At 55.1% G+C, this 17,061-nt stretch overlaps 1 long non-coding RNA gene across 1 annotated transcript; it reads right to left on the bottom strand.

The window, feature by feature from the left end:
- Positions 1–511: 511 nt before the first annotated feature.
- Positions 512–5,836, bottom strand: LOC142363114 (uncharacterized). Its single transcript, XR_012765502.1, has 3 exons — positions 5,772–5,836; positions 4,149–4,319; positions 512–1,882 (listed from the first exon to the last, which is right to left on the bottom strand). It is a non-coding gene; the product is annotated as an uncharacterized LOC142363114 (long non-coding RNA).
- Positions 5,837–17,061: the final 11,225 nt, after the last annotated feature.

Raw genomic sequence — 17,061 nt, 5'->3', positions numbered from 1 at the left:
TAAGGTACTGAAGAACACTCTACAAGGAAGACATTTAACATGCATGCATTACCACCACAGGACTTGTTTTTCTTCACGGGTGCTCTCAGAAAGTCTGTAGCTGTAAGAGAACAAGCAGTTACACAGGGCAAACAAACCAGTTTCAGAAACAAAATCAGAAATTAACTGTTCCCCCCACCCCAGAAGCATACTTAGTATTTGGGTCCCAGGAAATCTACACCTTCGGATCCAGCAGATCTGCTGCTTTTGCTACCGTACAGAGCCTGGAGACCTCCCTGGCCCCTCCAAACGGTCTGGGGGGAAACGTTACCTTGTACTTTCCTCTTAGGGGCTGCTGAACATCAAGGATTCTCCAGGAGTCGCAATGTTAATAGTTTGGATAAATAAATCCAGATTCCAACAGTTCAAACCTGTTAAGTTTTCTTAAGGTATTTTTATTCAGCTTGGTTTGACTTTTGAGAAATCTAAAAAAATCCTTTTTTTTTTTTTTTTTTAAAAAAAAAGACCAGATTATGTTAATTTGCTGTTTTAATGGATGAACCTTACGTGACCAGAAATTAAAGATGTCCCAGAACTCCATCGCCTCCTCAGCCTGTGCCAGAGCAGAACACACCAGCTCGGGGCAGCCAGGCGGCTGCAGCCCCGCCGCACGCCGCTGCCAGCCACACTTACACGCTGCCCGCGAGGGCCGGACAGGAGCCGTGCAGACAGCCCGACATTTTTGGTGTTTCCTTTCGACTTTGTTTTTTTTTTTCCTCTCTCCAGCTATGTGACAACTTCCTTCAATTCATTCACTTCAAAAGCAGCGTCACAAAAAACCCGAACCATGTCAGAAATGGCACCGTTAGTTCAAACGCTTGTGCCGTCCCCTCGCGCCGAGCCCACCACTCAGCCGAGCTCCAGGCTGTCCCCTGCCTGCTCAGCAAACTTCAAAATAGGGATTTCGAAAGCTCAGATATTTGCCAACAAAAAAGCAGTATTTTTTCACTTCAGTGTCCTCAATGCCGACGGCACCAGGTCCAACTCTCTAACGAGCAACCAGTGCTTACGACAAAGCCAACAAGTACCCAGAGAGAGTTAAACCTGCACAGGGTACAACAATACAACCCCCCACGTAATTTTACCCTTCTGTAATAACATTTTACGTGACTGTACCTGTGCACTCATTTCTTTCATCTCTTCAAGTGACTCCAAAAAAAAAAGGCAACAGCAAACAAGCTCAGCTCTAGAATCCATTTTGATTGTGTTTGAGGTTCATGTTTTAATTAATGTGTTTTATATATATATATATATATATATATATATATATATATAAACAAACAAGTCTTTAGCCCAGTTCGACAAGGTGGGCGAGAGCTCTCTTCAGCAAGGAGGGCCTTCCAAAGCGTGGGCTCAACACACCTCCACCAGCCTATTCTCTATGAAGAGAATATGTTGAAAATCAACATTCACACCAAGTATTGGGGGCGTGGAGATCTGGGACAGGCAGTGAAACACGTATCTGAGAAAACACGTGTGTTTCTGACATGAGTGCATAACTGTTTCCAGCAGTAGGAAGCTCTCTGTTTGAACCATCCCATCTCACAGTTTAGCTTCTTTCAGACTCAGCTTGTGCTTCGGATGCTAAACGTCAAGTCAGAAAGCCGGCGGCTGAGCAGGACGATTCGAGTTCACCTCGGCCTCTCCCGGGCGTTACCTGCCGTGCCCAAGAAGGGGCAGCTGCCCCAGGGGAACCCGCATCGATCCAGGGGGACTCCGGAGCCACAGGCCGGTGTTTCGGAGCAGGTCTTACCTTCCCAACTCACCTCCGCATGCGGGCACGTGGTCTCCCTCCGTGCGGACCCTCCCTGGACACACGGGGCCGTCGCTGTTTCGATGGGATCTGGAAAGCAACAGGCGGAGGGGTTTGCGGGACAGGGCACCGGGGACGGCACGCAGCCACAGAGCCGTCCCCTCCCCGGGCATGCGCGGACCACCACGGCTCGGACGGGTGCAAATGTTTTTAAAATTGGAGGTGGGGGGGAATAATACCAAGTTTTCACCTCCAAACAGGGCAGACTATGAGGCAGCACCAAGGCAGCGATTGCAGCCCACCTCTCCCAGTCCTCCCCACTCCCACGGCCGGGGCTACCGGCACCGCTGCCGCCAGCAGCGCAGCTCTGGGCAGGGGCACCCTGGTAACCCCGAAGCGTAACCCAGGCGCTGGACGGCGAGGAGGGACGACACGGCTCCCGCCGCCCAAAACCTGCGGCAGCTCTGAGACCACAGAGGAAAGGCGCCGGGCACTGCCGTGGCTGGCAGCGAGCCCACCTCCCCTCCCTGAGGGGGTCGAAACAGCAGCAGCAAGCGCAAGCCGTCGGTCCTGGCAGACCAAAAGCAAGGGAAGCATCTTATTTCTGACGATTCGGGCAATGAACCACGCTCAGGACAGGCAGGTAAGATGCAGAAGGGCTGGAGTTTGGTTTTGGTGGCACTGTTGGGCACTCAGACCCTCGCTGCTGGGGGGAGGCAGCACCCCAGGAGCACCTCCAGCCTCAAGCAGCCCCCTCCCCCCACGGCTGGGAACTGGCTCCCCCCCCCCCCCAAAAGCCAGAGAACTGCCCCAAAAGCTCCACCTCGCTGCAAAGGCAATCGCGACAGGTCTTCTGCCACCACAAGCTCCGCGCCCGCGGTGCGTGCACCAGCTGCTTCTAGAAACCGAGACTCCTACCTGTCACCCGCGTCAGCCGGCCACCTACGGGGGTTTAATTAAATCCCCCAAGTAACTGGGGAATCGGAACACGCAGAAATCCATCAGCGTAGTTCTCAAAACAATGCAGCTTCTGCTTGCCAAAGCATATTGGGCAATTAAGTAAAAAACACCCCCCTTGCCCCAAGCCCAAACACAGCCGCAAACCCAAAGAAATTCGCCCTAAGATAGGGGGCTGCCTTAAAACACAGCCCAGTCCCTCCTCACCGACACTGGAACCAGGAGGAAAAAAAAAGAGAGAGAAAAAAAAAAGTGAGAAAGAGCGCCATGGGAAAGGAAAGGAAATAAATATACGAGCCCATGACAGGACAGATTTGCATAGAGAGCCTTCACTGACTCGCACGCTACAGGGCGAGGTAAGCTCAAAGACAAGTTAAAAAAAAAAACCACAAAAAAACCCCCACATATATATATATGAAATGCTTAATAAAGTACAGGAAAAAAAAACAACACAACTCTGCTATCGAACAGTTTTCCAGGAGACATGCACAAACAAATCCTGAAGTCATTGTTCTCATTTGAATGAAGAATAAAAAACAACAACAAAAAAGACATTTACTATTTTAGAAAAAGACTAAAATAAATCATCTCGTTACAGCTGAAGGTCCCAGACATTAATTAGCAAGACACAACCGCGGCAACAAAACGAAAACAAGGGGGCGAGCAGCACCACCGAAACACTTCACATCTGCCCGGGTCGGGGGAGGCGGGGGGAAAAAAGAGGAAAAAAAAAAAAAAAAATAAAAAAATCCCACCACCACTTTCATTCATCCCTCCCTTTGAACAACGAAATTTAAACAAAAGTCACGTATTAGCGTTTACAGATGTGGCTCGCAGCTGGAGTGGGACGCGTGCTCGACCACCAGCCACCGACGGGCTCCAGCCACTCCACTCCCTGCGGCCGAGCGCGGGCCGCGCGCGGGGGAACGGCGGTCGCAGAGCGCGGCCACGCCGCTTCCACCTCCCCGCCGCACACGCGTCGCGCGGAAACTGCCGCCACGCGCGCTGCAGCCGGCTACGGCTTCCTCCTGGGCGGCACAAAATAAGCGCATAAAACAGGTTTTTCTCCCCGTTTGCGTCTCGAAGCCGTAGCAGCGCAGCTGATTTCTCATACGCTTCACTAAAAGTAGTTTTTTCCCCTCGTCAATCTACCCAGAAAAAGGCAAACCACCCAACGCCAACGCGCCCTTCGGCGGGGCAGAGCTCCCCAAACCGAGTGGCGGCCACGACGCGCCAACCCAATTAACGCAAAAAATTAATTCGTTGGCTTCGCTCGATCGGAAACTCGGCCCCGCCGTCGTAACCGGCGGGACGGAGCACGTTTATCGCGACGGGGCCGTTAGCACGAGGGAGAGCTGCCGGTGCTGGCGAGGGCCTGCGGGGTAAGGCTGCAACTTACAGTGCTCCAGAAAACCAGGGAAACGCTTGGGAAAATTCCAGGATCCGCAGGTTTCTTTCTCAGGACCGCTGAGGAGAAGGTAGGTACGACGCTTCTCACGACTTCCACTTTTTCCGCATTGTCATCTCACCCAGTTTTAAACAACAAGGGACTGATCGGGAAGCCCGGCTCCTATAAAGTTTATTTGTTAAGAACAAAACAAAAAAAAACCAAAAACCCACGGGTTTTTTTTTTTTGGTCAGATGAACATTAATTCACACCATAACGAGCACGTAGTAATCATTTTTTCTTTTTCCTTCTGTTTTATATTTGGGTCAGTCCACCCGCAGCGTTGCTTCAAGCTTCCCTCTTACATTTCATGAACGTTTGTTGCGTTCGCAGCCCGGTTTTACTGCGTTTCCCACCGAAGTGGATTAACAGAACGCAGACTTTCGCAGCTGACGGCGAGTCCTGCGGATCTCCTGGGAGCAGCAGACGATGAAGCTCGGCAGAGGGTCCCTCACCTACACACGCCCGCAGCGCACGCCTTATTTCGTTTTTTTGGCAGAGTTTGTGTTCAAACCTGGGAAAACCCACTCCCTCCACGCCCAGAAATTGTCTTTACGGACCTGACGCACACGAGGGGAAAAAAACCCCTGCGTTTAGGGAAAAGCCGGGGGCGCGGCGCTCCCATCACGGCGGCGCAGCGCAGCCCGGACATTCAAATTCCCTGTGCAAAGCAAGGGGGTGATGAGCAGCAAAAGCTGCGGGCCAATTTTGGTGGTTTTTTTTTTTAATTAATATTTTAAATCATTGCGCCGAATTGGTTATACAGGTAATTTATTTTTTATTATTCAATTTTTTTATTTTTACCGCGCGCGGGAGCCGGGGGCGAGCGCGGGGGGGGGCGGGGGCGCGTGGGCCCGGCGCCAGAGCGGAGCGGGGCCGGCTCCCAGCGGGATTTCTTTGGGAAAAAAAGAGGGAAACGGGCAAAACGAAGGAAAAAAAAATTAATTAATTATAAAAAAATTAGGAATTTAAAAAAAAAAAGCGTGGCGGAGAGGGTCGTGGGGCATCCACGTGGGAACGGCCGCGCGCGCCGCTCCCGCCCTAACGGTCCGGCGGCAGCGGGGGGGGGGCACCGCCCCGCTCCGGTCCCGGTCGCTCGCGCTGTCACCGTCGTTGCGTCACGGGCCGCCGCCCCCCCCCCCCCCCCCCCCCCCCGGGGCCGCCTTTGTGCGGCGCCGCGCGGGCGGGCGGGGGGCGCTGTTGGTGCCGCCGCGCTCCCCACCCCCACCCCCCCCACCAAGAAAAAGTTTTTTTACGGCTTTTTTCCCCTTTTCCCTCCCAAAGTTTCTCCCGCGCCCGTATTCCCCCCCTTTCCCCCCAAGGGAGCGGCGCGACCCCGCCCATGGCGGTGCGGGGGAGGCGGCGGGAGGGGGCCGCGCCGTGCCCCCCCCCCCTCCCGCCGCGGAGCGCGCCCCGTCCCGCCGCCGCCCCCCCCGCAGAGCCGAGCCGAGCCGGGCCGAACCATCCCGCCCGCGGGGGGGGAGAGGAGAGGGGAGGGCGGCGGCGGCGGTCGGCCCCCCGCTGCGCCCCGGCCCCGCCGCCCTGCCCTCCTACCCTCCCTCCTTCCCTCCTCACCTCCGAGTCCACTCGAAAATGGCGCCGAAACCGAAAAAACTTCGCAAATTTCATTGTAGGCGGTTGCAAGGGCTGCTGGGAGCGGGGGCGGTGGCGGCACCGCCCGCCGGGGCGGGGCGGGGCGGGGGGAGCCCCGGGAGCGGGCGGGGTGGGGAGGGGCGGGGGGAGCGGCGCGTCCCCCGTGGGCGGGAGGCCGGCTGCCGCGGGGGGGCCGCGCCGGGCCCGGGGACGGGGGGGGGCGGGGGTTCACCTGCCCCGGGAGCCGGGGCTCGGCAGAAGAAAGCTCCAGGGGGAGTTCTCCCAGAAAATGGGGGGAAAAAATAAAGAAAAGTCATAAGAAGTGCGCGGGACTGAGGGGTGACCTCGCCTCGCCCTCCGTGCGAGCCGCGCTGCCTCTCCGCTCCGTCGTTTACAGCCTCACATAAACTGTCCGGGGGGGTGGGTGATGCTTTCTCAGCCCTGGTCAAAAGGAAAGCCCTGGAAAGTCGGTGTCTTGTCATTCCCCGCGTCCTTCGGCCCGCACACGGACGCGGTGTCAGAGCGACGTTTGCCGTCCGTGTCCCTGCCGGTACTGGGATGCTGGAGGTCCCCGCAAGCGCGGGTTCGCAGCCTCGCCCCGACCCGTGGGCTCCGGACGCCTTCCCGGCCCTGTTCCCCTGCGCGGCCGGCGCAGCTCGGAGCGGGATTCCGGGCCCCGCATCGCGCGTCCCGGCTGCGGGATGGCACCACGACGCGCTTGCCTGTCACGTTAGGTTTTTTTTTTCTCTGAAGACTCTGAAGAGTCCGAGCTTGGGAGGACGGTGGTTTGTGCCGGTGGGAAGCCTGGCGAGCTGCGGCCTGGGGAGAAGCGGTGCCGGGGCAAAGCAGCCCCTTCCGAAGGGACAACCCGGGTCTGGAGGTCAGAAACGTCCAGGTTTGCCACGGAACGGGCAAAGCTGTGAAGTCCCTCGTTGGCTTGGTGGGTTCGTAATCTTCCTGTCGCAGTTTTTGCTTCTGCCCCCCGCCCCAAACAGCAAAAAAACCAAAGCCTGTTGCTAAATAATTGCTCTGTTCTCACAGGTGAGCAGTGAAGCTGAATAAATTATGCTTTGTGAAGCACTTCTGATCCTTTGATGGAAACATGTAAGGGCAAAACACTATTATTTTGCAACTTGCACAGGCTGATAAGAGCAGCGAAAACGGAAGAAGCCTTACCACTGGAAGGGTATTACAGCACGGCGCTTTTTCCACTCGAGATCTTAGAAACTAGCTGATGGCCGCTGCTTCTCATTTAGAAGGGTTTTCCCCCCCTTTTGAAAGAAACGCAAGCACTACCGAGTATTCTGGAGGGACTTTGTCTTTAAACAAATAATGTTTTTCTTGTTGGGTGTGCACTATTATTTTCTTAATTATTCCTGGATTTCTGCCTGTTCCACCAAGAGTTTTCTCAGATGGCAGAAACAATTGGTCCTTTTTTTATTACGCTAATAGCAAAAAGTATCCCTAATAAAAAGACTCTGTACATCCCATAAACTCAGACAGGACAAGTTTTGCCAACAATCACACCTCTTCACTGAGGCATCATATATGCTTTTTTTTTTGTCCTGAGTCTTTTTTTTTCTTTTCTTTTGTGTTACTGCTATTGTTTACTACTTGGCCTCCCTGGCTGACTGCATTTTGGTGTCAAAACGAAAGGAATCAAGTCATTTATTTAGCACCAAAGCCCTCCCACTCACCCTCAGCGTGTAGGTCGAGATCTCGGAAGACGCGGCGGGGAATGAATGGGTGAAGAGATTCACCTACACCTCGCGCATCTGCTTGTGGGTGGCCTCTAATTAATTTGGCTTCGAGGCTCCGATGCAAGGTAGATGGGTTAGGAAGTCTGGCCGGGAGTCACCAGTTTGAATCATACCTATTTTATGGAGCACTTCATTGTGTAGCTGCGTCTGACCCGCACCCTTGTGAGAACTAATTAAAAAAAAAAAAAAAAAAAAGCCCCACACTTATTGGAATGTCAAATATAAATGTTAAGTTTTCAAATGAAATGGTATCTTGGGAGGCTCCTGCACATTTAATCGGCCGGTTGCGCCATCTATATCGTGGACTCAAAAGCAGCAGTGAGAACCACAAAAGGCACTGGCTTAACATCAGCAAAAGTGTTTGCCAAGCTTGGATTATGTCACTGCTTTATGATCTTGCTTTGTAAAGGGAGAATACTCTTGGGGAGAAAGGACTCGGCGTGCCGGATCTACAGCGAAAGCAAGGAATGAGCGCTGCTCGCAGAAGCCCGGGGGGAGGGCGAGGGGTTGTGTTTGCTGGGGTATTTTTGCAGATGGACGCTTTACAGCGGCCGCCTTCAAGCAGAGATGCGCCCCGCAGATCGCTCGGGCTGAAAGCAGAAAGCCCAAAATACCCCTGGCAAAGCTGTTTGCCGCTTTCCCCCCGCTGCCCTCCCGCGGGCACAGCTGCCGGGGCCGCCGGCTCTCGGGGCATCGCCGCTTCGCTCCGGAGACGGGGGCGAGCTGGCTTTCCCTCGCCGGCGGTTTACAGGCACCCAGCCGGGTCGGAGCTTGTCAAACGGTCAAAATGCGATGCCTTTGCAGAGGTGGCAGCTATGGAACTGGTGAAAACAATAAACTCCCCTGCGCCGCACGTGTTGAACATGGCCTGCTGCAATGCTCCTGCTCCCTGCAGCACGAACGAGCCGTGGCCACCCCTTCTGCACTGCAGGTTCGTGGTGAAGGGAAGAAGCTTTCTGCGGAGAGACCCAATTCTGTTTCTCCAGCGCCAGCCCAAAGGCCGGGCTCACCTTTGCTGTCCACGAGCGGAAGGAGAAGAAAGGAAAAAGCTTGGAGGTTAGGTGCTGTCGGTGGGACAGAGGACATCGGAGGGGACAAATGGCTGAAGAGTGATGGCTCTTCAAAAGTGGGGGGCTTGAGCTGCCCACGCTGCCCTTGCTTTCCTGTTGTAGCGGGAGCCTTGTGCGGACCCCGCTCCCTCCCAGCTCGCTGCCGCAGCATCCTGCCCAGCCTGGAAACCTTCCACAGCTACTGGGCTAATAAACTGCGGCTGCTTCTGGGCGAGTGCCTGGCCAGCCCCAAACCAGACCCCAGCGCTGGGGCTTGGTGTGGAAAAGGGGGTCCCTGTGCCTGCGGGGGCTGCGTGGGGCTCAGGGAGCGTGGGTGGGCAGCCCAGGGTGCCCGGGGAGATGGCGAGGAGCAAGCAGGGTTGTACACGGCCACAGGACCTCGTGGTTCCCCGTGTGTGGAACAGGGAGCTGTGCCTTTTATTTATCACATTACCCCACGCGGCGCAGTAAACTGCCCATCTCGAGCTCTGGCTTCTGCACTGCTCCTTCCCCCGGAGTTTCAGTCCCTTGCAACCAGACCGAAGGGTTGAATTTGTGCTTGGTTTCTTTGTGGCTCTCCTTCACCTGACCTTGCGCATTTTGCAATTCACCCCTGGCTTGGTGCGTGGCCTGGAAGTCCCAGCCTTGCCTTTCCGGGCACCCTCAGTGTTTGTAGCGGCATCCGCCACTCGCTCCAGTGTGGAAAATGGGTGTGGTGGTCGCGCCGACGGGTTTTTGGCAGCATCTCCTGCCTTCTCTTGGCTCAAAGAGCGCCCGGAGCATAGCACTGTCTGGACACGGATTTCGTTACCCGCCATCCAGCCTGCCAGCGCAACCTTGTCATTGCAATTTGTCACACATATTTGGTATGTGTTTAGTATCTCGCTGAGGGCTCGTTTGCCAGGCAGCTCATCGAATAGCGGCTCGTCTGCTGCGAAGAGCGGCTTGGCCTTTGCTGGGCCAACGCGCGGCTGGGCTGTGGGGCTGTGCTGGGCTGTGGAGAGGGCACTGGCCCTCCAAAGCAGAGAGGTACGAACCAGCAGCACGAGATTCCCTGCCACCAGCCTCCCTTCTCCACTAGAGGAGGGGATTATTTTTGTAGAAGAATGACTATTTTTGTCAAAACAGTAATTTTAAAGGACTTTTTTGTTGCTCAAGGATGGAAACCTTCTGCAGAGGCACCAGCTCCCCTCCTTGTCGTTGCAGTTATTTGCTCTATTTATTTACTGCAAAATTTACTGTGTTGCCTGACATTTTTCGGTTATCAAAATATTTTGATTATGTGCAGGGGTGGGGGCGGGTTGGTAGTGTGGACAACATCTCGTTAGAAAATTGCCTGTAAAATGTTCAAACTAATTCAGGGCGGGGAAGAGTGAGATGCTCCAGCCTGTCCTAGGCAAACCCGTAGCATTGCTGCTGCGACCTGGGCCTGAGCAGAGCCCTGGGTCAGCTCAGGCCCATTTCCCTGGGTATTTCCAGCCCTTCCAGCACTTGGCTGGAGCATGAGCTCTCCCTGTGGATGCATCAAACGCAGCAACCACGGAGAGGAGGACAGAGGAGGAGATGCTGCTGCATGAGACACGACCCGAAACTGCTGCAGAGGTTTTGATGTGGCGTGAGAGGGACGGATGCAGAGCTCAGAGCGGGAGGGGAGTTGCACATCAAGGTCACTCCAAAAAAGGCTGGAGCGCTTTCCACTTTGTTGTCTCCCGCTGTGAGAAGCAGAAGCGTGGCTCTCCGCGGGGTAGCCACCAGCACATTGGCTGTGGAGATATCTCCTGGCTTTGTGCTTAAGCAAGTGCCATCGGCAGGAGATGGGCTGAGCCGTGAGTGAAGAGCTGCTCGCATCGTGAAAGCAAAGCTACTCAAAAAATAGCATTGAGAAAATATTGAGAAAATATTACAGCAGCTTTCCGGCTTCTGACTGCAAAGCTGTTAACAGTTTTGAAGATGAATATTCACTCAAACTGCATGCGATGACTTTGTCTGCTGTTGCAGTTTTTCTTTGTCTAAACAAGCTCGTCTTACTTCCCCGGAGCCAGCAGGTTTAAAACTTCTTCTAACTTGTGTTACCAAACTTGCAACTTGTCATTAATACAGTATTCTGTCAGAAATGCAGTACCGTGGGCATGTGTGTATAAATATTGTGCTCTCCTGGCAAAGCAAAATGTCATGATAGGATGATGTGTTATTTAATACGGAGCTGTCGATTAGACAGGGGCATTTGCAATACAAACCAGTCCCGATATCAGACATTTGCAAAACTCCTTGCTGTGCTGATACAGTGGGGAAACCGGTATTTTTAGCTGAATATTTTTTGTATTGTGCTCCTTGACCATCCGATGGGCCTCTGCCATATGACGTAGTATTAAATTATACAGTCCAAGAGTTATTTTGTAGAGTTCAAGGCAATAGCCTCAGGAGGCATCCCTTAGACACGTGAGGAGTCTGTGAAACAGTAGGTTAGAGGCTGTCTTTAGATGCCTTGGCCCTCCTCCTAGGAAAGACAGTCTGGCTCCTGGATTTTTACCTGGAAGATGTGCTAAGTGCTGAAGGCCAGCTCCTGGGACTGGTGAAAAGAAAACCCAAGAAGTGAAGCCGTGTGTCTCTGAGAGCTGATATCCAACAAACTAGCAGGAGGACAGGCTTCTCTGAGCCTCTGGTCACCCCATGGACCACTCCTCCACAGGAGACCCAGCTCCATTTCCAAAGCAAGCAGGTCCATGGCCAGCCCAGCAGCAGCAGGAGGGAGCTGGGGACGGTCCCAAGCAGGCTCTGCCCCCGTGCTGGCACCGTGCTCTCACAGTGGAGTTTTAAGCCTGTCGCTGTGGTTTTCCTTGGGAGCGCCTTGCCCTTTGCTGTCCGTAGGCAGCTTGTTCTTGTGCTGGGTGTTGGAGTGAGATCGCTGCCCTTCCAGCAGGTCTGGTGGTCCCTGGCAGAGGTTTGCTTTCAAAATTAAGGCTGGGCTTGTGGCGGACAGGAGCGAGGGTCCAAATGTTGGAGACACTGGCAGGTCGGCCCCAAGCACTCAGACTGCTGGCTTGTCCCTGGTTTCCCACCCTGGGAAGGAGTGGAAAGGCTTTGGGAAGGGTGGCTCTCCAGCCCATGACTGCATACTTTGGTGGCTCTTGGGAGAAGTTTGACTCATGGGGCTTTCGAGGGACTCAGCTCCCATAGTGGTCTTCACTGGAGAGCTTCGAGTGGGAATAGCCACTGCACGCCGAGGCACCCGAGCCCAGCTTCTTGCGCTGTGTTTCGAGGGAGAGAGGAAACGGCAGCACCGAGTGCGCGGGTTGACCGTGCACCCGTTGTCCTGTTGGCAGAGTTTTGACAGTAAGACGAGCATTGCTCCTGGGGACAAACATTAATTAGGTTACTAGATGGCCAGGGCATAGTATACCTTTAAACAGGCTTTTTACCCTGACATGGAGTTGCACCTACTGTACAACAGAGTGTTTTCCACGCTGAGGGGGAGGATGAAGAAGCATTGCTCGTACCCCAGCATCGACACTGGCAGAGCTTGTGGGGAGGCACTTCGTTTGCATCTTCCCTTCTTCCAGGGCTCTCTGTCTCACGGTGCCTCCAGCTTGCGGGGAGGCTTCAGGGCTGAATCTGGAATTTAAAGCCACGCAGGATCGGACTTTCTGTGCAAAACCGCATGGAAGTTAATTCAGCAATTCACAGTGCAGAAGCAACTGCAAAATAGGCTTCAGATCGTACTTATGACATTGTTCTAGGTGCAAGGAGGAGATGTTGCATTAGGCATCATGTGTGGGAGGCCAAAACCTGCATGCAGCATGGAGAGTGATTGCACTACCCACCGCTTTGCATAAGCACTCGAATACTGCCAGTGAGGACAGAGGACCAGACACTTACCTGCCACATCTGGCATGTGAAATGTAATAATAGCTTTATGCTTTCTGCCAAAACTGCAAACTGGCATTATTCGTAGAGAAAGAAGTAGTATAAGGAAACAGTTGCTTCATGTCATTGCTGGACGTCTGTCTCTTGAAAGCTGCATTCATTTCTGGGGCTCGCGACACCTCCGTGTCCCTGTACCTGTGCCCTGCCCTGGCTTGTGCTGCGAGGCAGCCGGAGCTCTGCGTGCAGGAGAAGGGTGCAACACAGCCCCAGGAAATGAAGGGAAACACCTGCCGGGTGCCTGAGCTGGGGGCAGCCAGGGGGGCTTCGCCACCCTCAGGCACCAGGGCCCGCCGCCGTGGAAACCCCCTGCGGGGACGGCTGTAGGTGCTGGGAAAGGCAAGAGGGGAGAAAACGTGGGAGAGAGGGAAGCGGCAGCGAAACCAGTCCAACGCCCAAAGCAGACCACCCAGAATATTTTTAATTAGTACTTTTTCCAATTTAGGAAAAGTGGGTCTGGTTTCGAGCGGTGCCAGCAGGGAACACGCAGCCGGGTGTGACGGGACGGAGCAGAGCTGCCTGCAGAAAGGCACCCGTGCGTCTGAGCTGCTGCGCGCCGCAGAGCCCCCAGCCACCGCCTGAGCTGCGCAGTTTGAAAAGCACCTACAGCGTCTGAGTTCACCCAACGTGATTTTCTTCAGCGGATGCTGAGAAGTGTGAGAAATAGATAGCGTCCTTTTAAGGGGAGGGCAGGGAGATCGCTGCTTGGAAAAGGAAAACCAAGCTCTTGAAACACGAGGCCATCAGCTGTGGGATTGCTGCTGGGATGGTTTGCAAAGGGCGATCTCAGTGCTTAGAGGCTGGTTTGTCGGCCAGGTGGGTGGGGTCAAGGAGCAAGGGTGGGTGTCTCGAAGGCCGGCTTCTGTCGCTATGCCCTGATTACTGCCTGGGAGGGCGGTGGGAGAGCCATGGCCGCGTGGCAGGCGTCGGCTTCCAGGGAGGTGGCTGCTGAGGCACCTTCCCTGCAGCTCGGCACCCTGCCCCAGCCGGAGCCGGCCCACGGGGAGGCACGGAGCAGCCCACAACCTGCCTCTTCACCCCCTCCTGCAGTGCCGGGGCAGGGGCCAACACCCCGGGGCTGCTCCTCCTGCGAGCGGGGCTCCGCTTCGCCCATGCCGAACTTCACCTGCCATCGCGTCACCCAGCCTGTGGCCACCTTGCACACCCAGCTTGGCTATTTCATCTCCCGGGTAGCTTCATACCCTCTGCAAATCGTGCATCCCCAGGGCAGCCGGCTCCTCAACCAGGGTTAGCTCAGCCCTGCTCAGCCTTTCCCAGCAAGCCCATCGCCTGGGTGGACGTGTATCGCACGGTCCTGAGCATCCCGGCTTCACGGGAGCACGCCGAGGAGGCGGGAGACATGGAAACCCGCAGAGAAGCAGGGCTGTGTCACCCACAGGGCGAAGCTGAGGAGGGAGGCAAGGCGACCTCCTTTTTGTTTTCCAGTCTGATACGTGGTTAGGGAGAGGTGGTGATCAGACAGTCTGTTGGAGCCTTTTAGTTTAGTCTTTAGCACTGACTACACCTAATAAAATATTTTAATTAAAAAAAAAAAGATTTCTGAATCCTACTTCTGGGAATGAGATCTACATTTCTGTACTCCTTACAGGAAATAAATCCAATTTTGTTTGAAAGAGAGATAAATTTCAGCCTCTTGGGGAAAATACCTGACTGTAAAGAGACAGAAGAAAAAGCCCAAATTAGTTTCATGATGTCAGTAAATGATACCGTGAATTGGGAAATCCAGGAGTTTCGCTGAAACCAGTCACGGTTTCCACCTCCCCCTGCCTCTCATCTGCTTCAAAGCACTTTGTTCAGGCTCAGGGCTGGAGGAGTGCAGAGGTAGCTAAATATTTCCACATCTGGTTTGGGGAAGATTTGGAAAAATAATTGTGCTGCAGAATTAACAACAGTAACGGTGTTTATTGGTGTGTCTCAGTATATGGCAATACATTGCAGTGTTTCTCCTTGAGCACATGCGTGCCAGGGGCTGCCCGACCTGGAGCTACCAACTCCCTCCTCCTCGGAGGGGAAGGTTTGCTGCCTCCCTGAGAGGTAACGGGGCTGCGCTCCACCATGGAAAAACCTTCACTGTTGCGTTTTATTAGCCTCTGGTTGGGGAGGTTTCACCATCTGAGCCCTGGTTCTTCTACACTTTCGCTTACTTCAACTCTGCGGTTGCGTGCACTGAAAGGAAAGCAGCTGTCGATGATACCAAGGAAAGTTAACACGGGAGACAACTACATATGTTTAACCATTTATCTGCATCCACAAAAAGGCTCCCAGAAAGCAGAGGGATCAGTTTTGGAAGCTGAGCGATTTCTCTCCGGAATGTATCTTACCTAATGTGTTGTGCAAAGCAAAAGGGTTGGTGATGAGGCTTCACCTGGAGAACGCCCCATGGTGTGGGTCACCGGCTGCGCCCGTCCCGCCTGCCACGGCTCTGCGGCGGTCGGTCGGACGCGGAGTTTCATCTCCTCACAGGCGAGGACCAGTCTGCAAACGCAGAAGAAGCCGGTTCCTTTCATCAGCGCTGCTCGGGGATCACGGGTGGGTGCCGATGGGTGGCCGAGGCAGAGCAGGACACCTCAGAGGGGTTTGGGGCGTGGGGCGGGGGTTAGGTGGGAGCAGCCCCGTGGTGCGCAGAAACCGCCTGTGAGCTCAGCGCGAGAAGAGATGTCCGTGGGGTGTCCCCCAGCACCTGCAGCTGGTGGTGGCAGAAGCGCTGGCAGCTGTCCCCGACGGGGTTCCACAGGGTGCCCTGCAGCGAGGCGGGTGCCGGGGGGCTGGGGAAAAGCAACAGCTCCTGGTGCCGGTCACCTCTGGGGACCGGCCGCGCTGGGGGAAGGCATCGGCGTGCGCCGAAACTTCTGGACAGGGTTTGTTTTCTCCAGCAGTCGCAGCTTACAAACCCGTCCCAGCGCTCACCTCGGCTCTGCCGGCTCTGCCGTCCCAGGGGAGGGCGGCGGGCAGGGAGCCACCACGCTCAGGAAGAAGCTTTGTTGCAGGGCTCAGCCATTGAATTCAGCGACTCCCAGAGAACCCCACACTTGTTTTACAGATTTATCGCTCGCTCCGGAGAGCAGCTCTGAAACGCCGGGTCTGCACACCCCAAACACCAGCGTGCACCCTCGGGAGCTGCCAGGCTGCTCCTTGCCCCCAGCGAGGGCTGGGTCTGGACCCTGCAGGGAGCTGCCCAGGTTTTGGGTGGTGGTGGCAGAGGCTGGGGTGCAGCGTGTGCCCAGCACAGCCTCCACAGTTGGTGATGCTCGGTGCGTTGCTGGGTGGAGGAGGCTGTGTGGAAGGATAACAGTGTTCATTTTTGTTGTTCATTTTATGCCCTCTTCCTTCTCCACTGCCTTCGAGCTCCACGTCATGCTGGGCTGCTCCTGGGCTCAGCGAGGGCTGCAGATCACTTGGGGCAGGTGAAATCACCTCCTTCGCTAAACGGCGGCTCCTCTCCAAGTCCCAGGAACACCAGGAGCGTGACCAAACCACAGCAGCGAGTGGGGCAACCAGTCATCACTGCGGGGACAGGGGTGGGGATGGGGACGCGGGGCTCTGAGCCGGGGTGTCTGGCTGAGATGAGGCAGCCTGAGCTGTAACCAGGCTTTTATGGGGCCTTTGAGAAGGTGCCTTGGCAGCTGTCATTTACACCGTGTAGAGCACAGCTCCCCCAACTCCGTCCCTAGTTGGCAATAACCTCTAGAAAGCAGCCTTGAAACAACAACCAGCTTTCTAATAAAGCTGGCAAGTATTGCCAAGACAGAAAACGCAGGAGAACCACGTGCGATCGTGGAGCGCAGCCTGCAAACCAGACCTTGCACTGCAATGCCCTCATCCAATTTGGTGCTTCCCTGTCCCCTTCGGCGGGACGGTGGCTGGCAGCCGCGGAGCTGAGCTGCAGCCTTTGCTCCGTGCTGGTGTCCTGTGCTGGTGGCACGGTGGTGGCCGGTCGTACCTGTGCAAGGTAACAGCGAGGCAGGTCCCTGTGACGGTGCTTGTGTGTTGCACAGCTTACACAAACAGTGCAAGCTGGGGAGGTGCTGGTGCAAAAAGCTGCAAAGTGTGTTTGTAAAAATTGGGTGGACAAATACCCGGTGTCCTCTCTGTGCCTGCACGTGACTTCATTTAACAAAGTGACCCCTGCAGTACCAGTCCGGTTTGTGCCATCTTCATCATCGCCGTGTCTTGTAGTATCACTCCCAACAGCATTTTTTAAAGCTTTTATTTTGAGGGAAGGTTTCTGTGCTATTTCTGAGGTGGGTCCTGTCTGGGTCCTGTGATGCTCTGCTTGGTGCAATCCCCGCAGCACCCCTCTGCCCAGCCGGCACCGGAGACCTCTCCTTTGCTGCGGGCTGGCTTCGAGATGAGCTTTGGAGTGTCACTGGCCCTGGGGAGCAGGAGTGGCACAAGGGCTTGGTGGTGCCAGAGCGGTGCCGGTGCGGTGCCAATGCGGTGCCAGACTGGTGCCGGAGTGGTGCTGGAGCAGTGCCGATGCGGTGCTGGTGCGGTGCTGAAGCAGTGCCGATGTGGTACTGA

The sequence above is a fragment of the Opisthocomus hoazin genome, chromosome 14 (genome assembly GCF_030867145.1).
Source record: "Opisthocomus hoazin isolate bOpiHoa1 chromosome 14, bOpiHoa1.hap1, whole genome shotgun sequence".
Taxonomy (NCBI): Eukaryota; Metazoa; Chordata; class Aves; order Opisthocomiformes; family Opisthocomidae; genus Opisthocomus; species Opisthocomus hoazin.
Note: the sequence above shows the minus strand (reverse complement) of the source record. Positions and strands in the feature narration are given on the sequence as shown.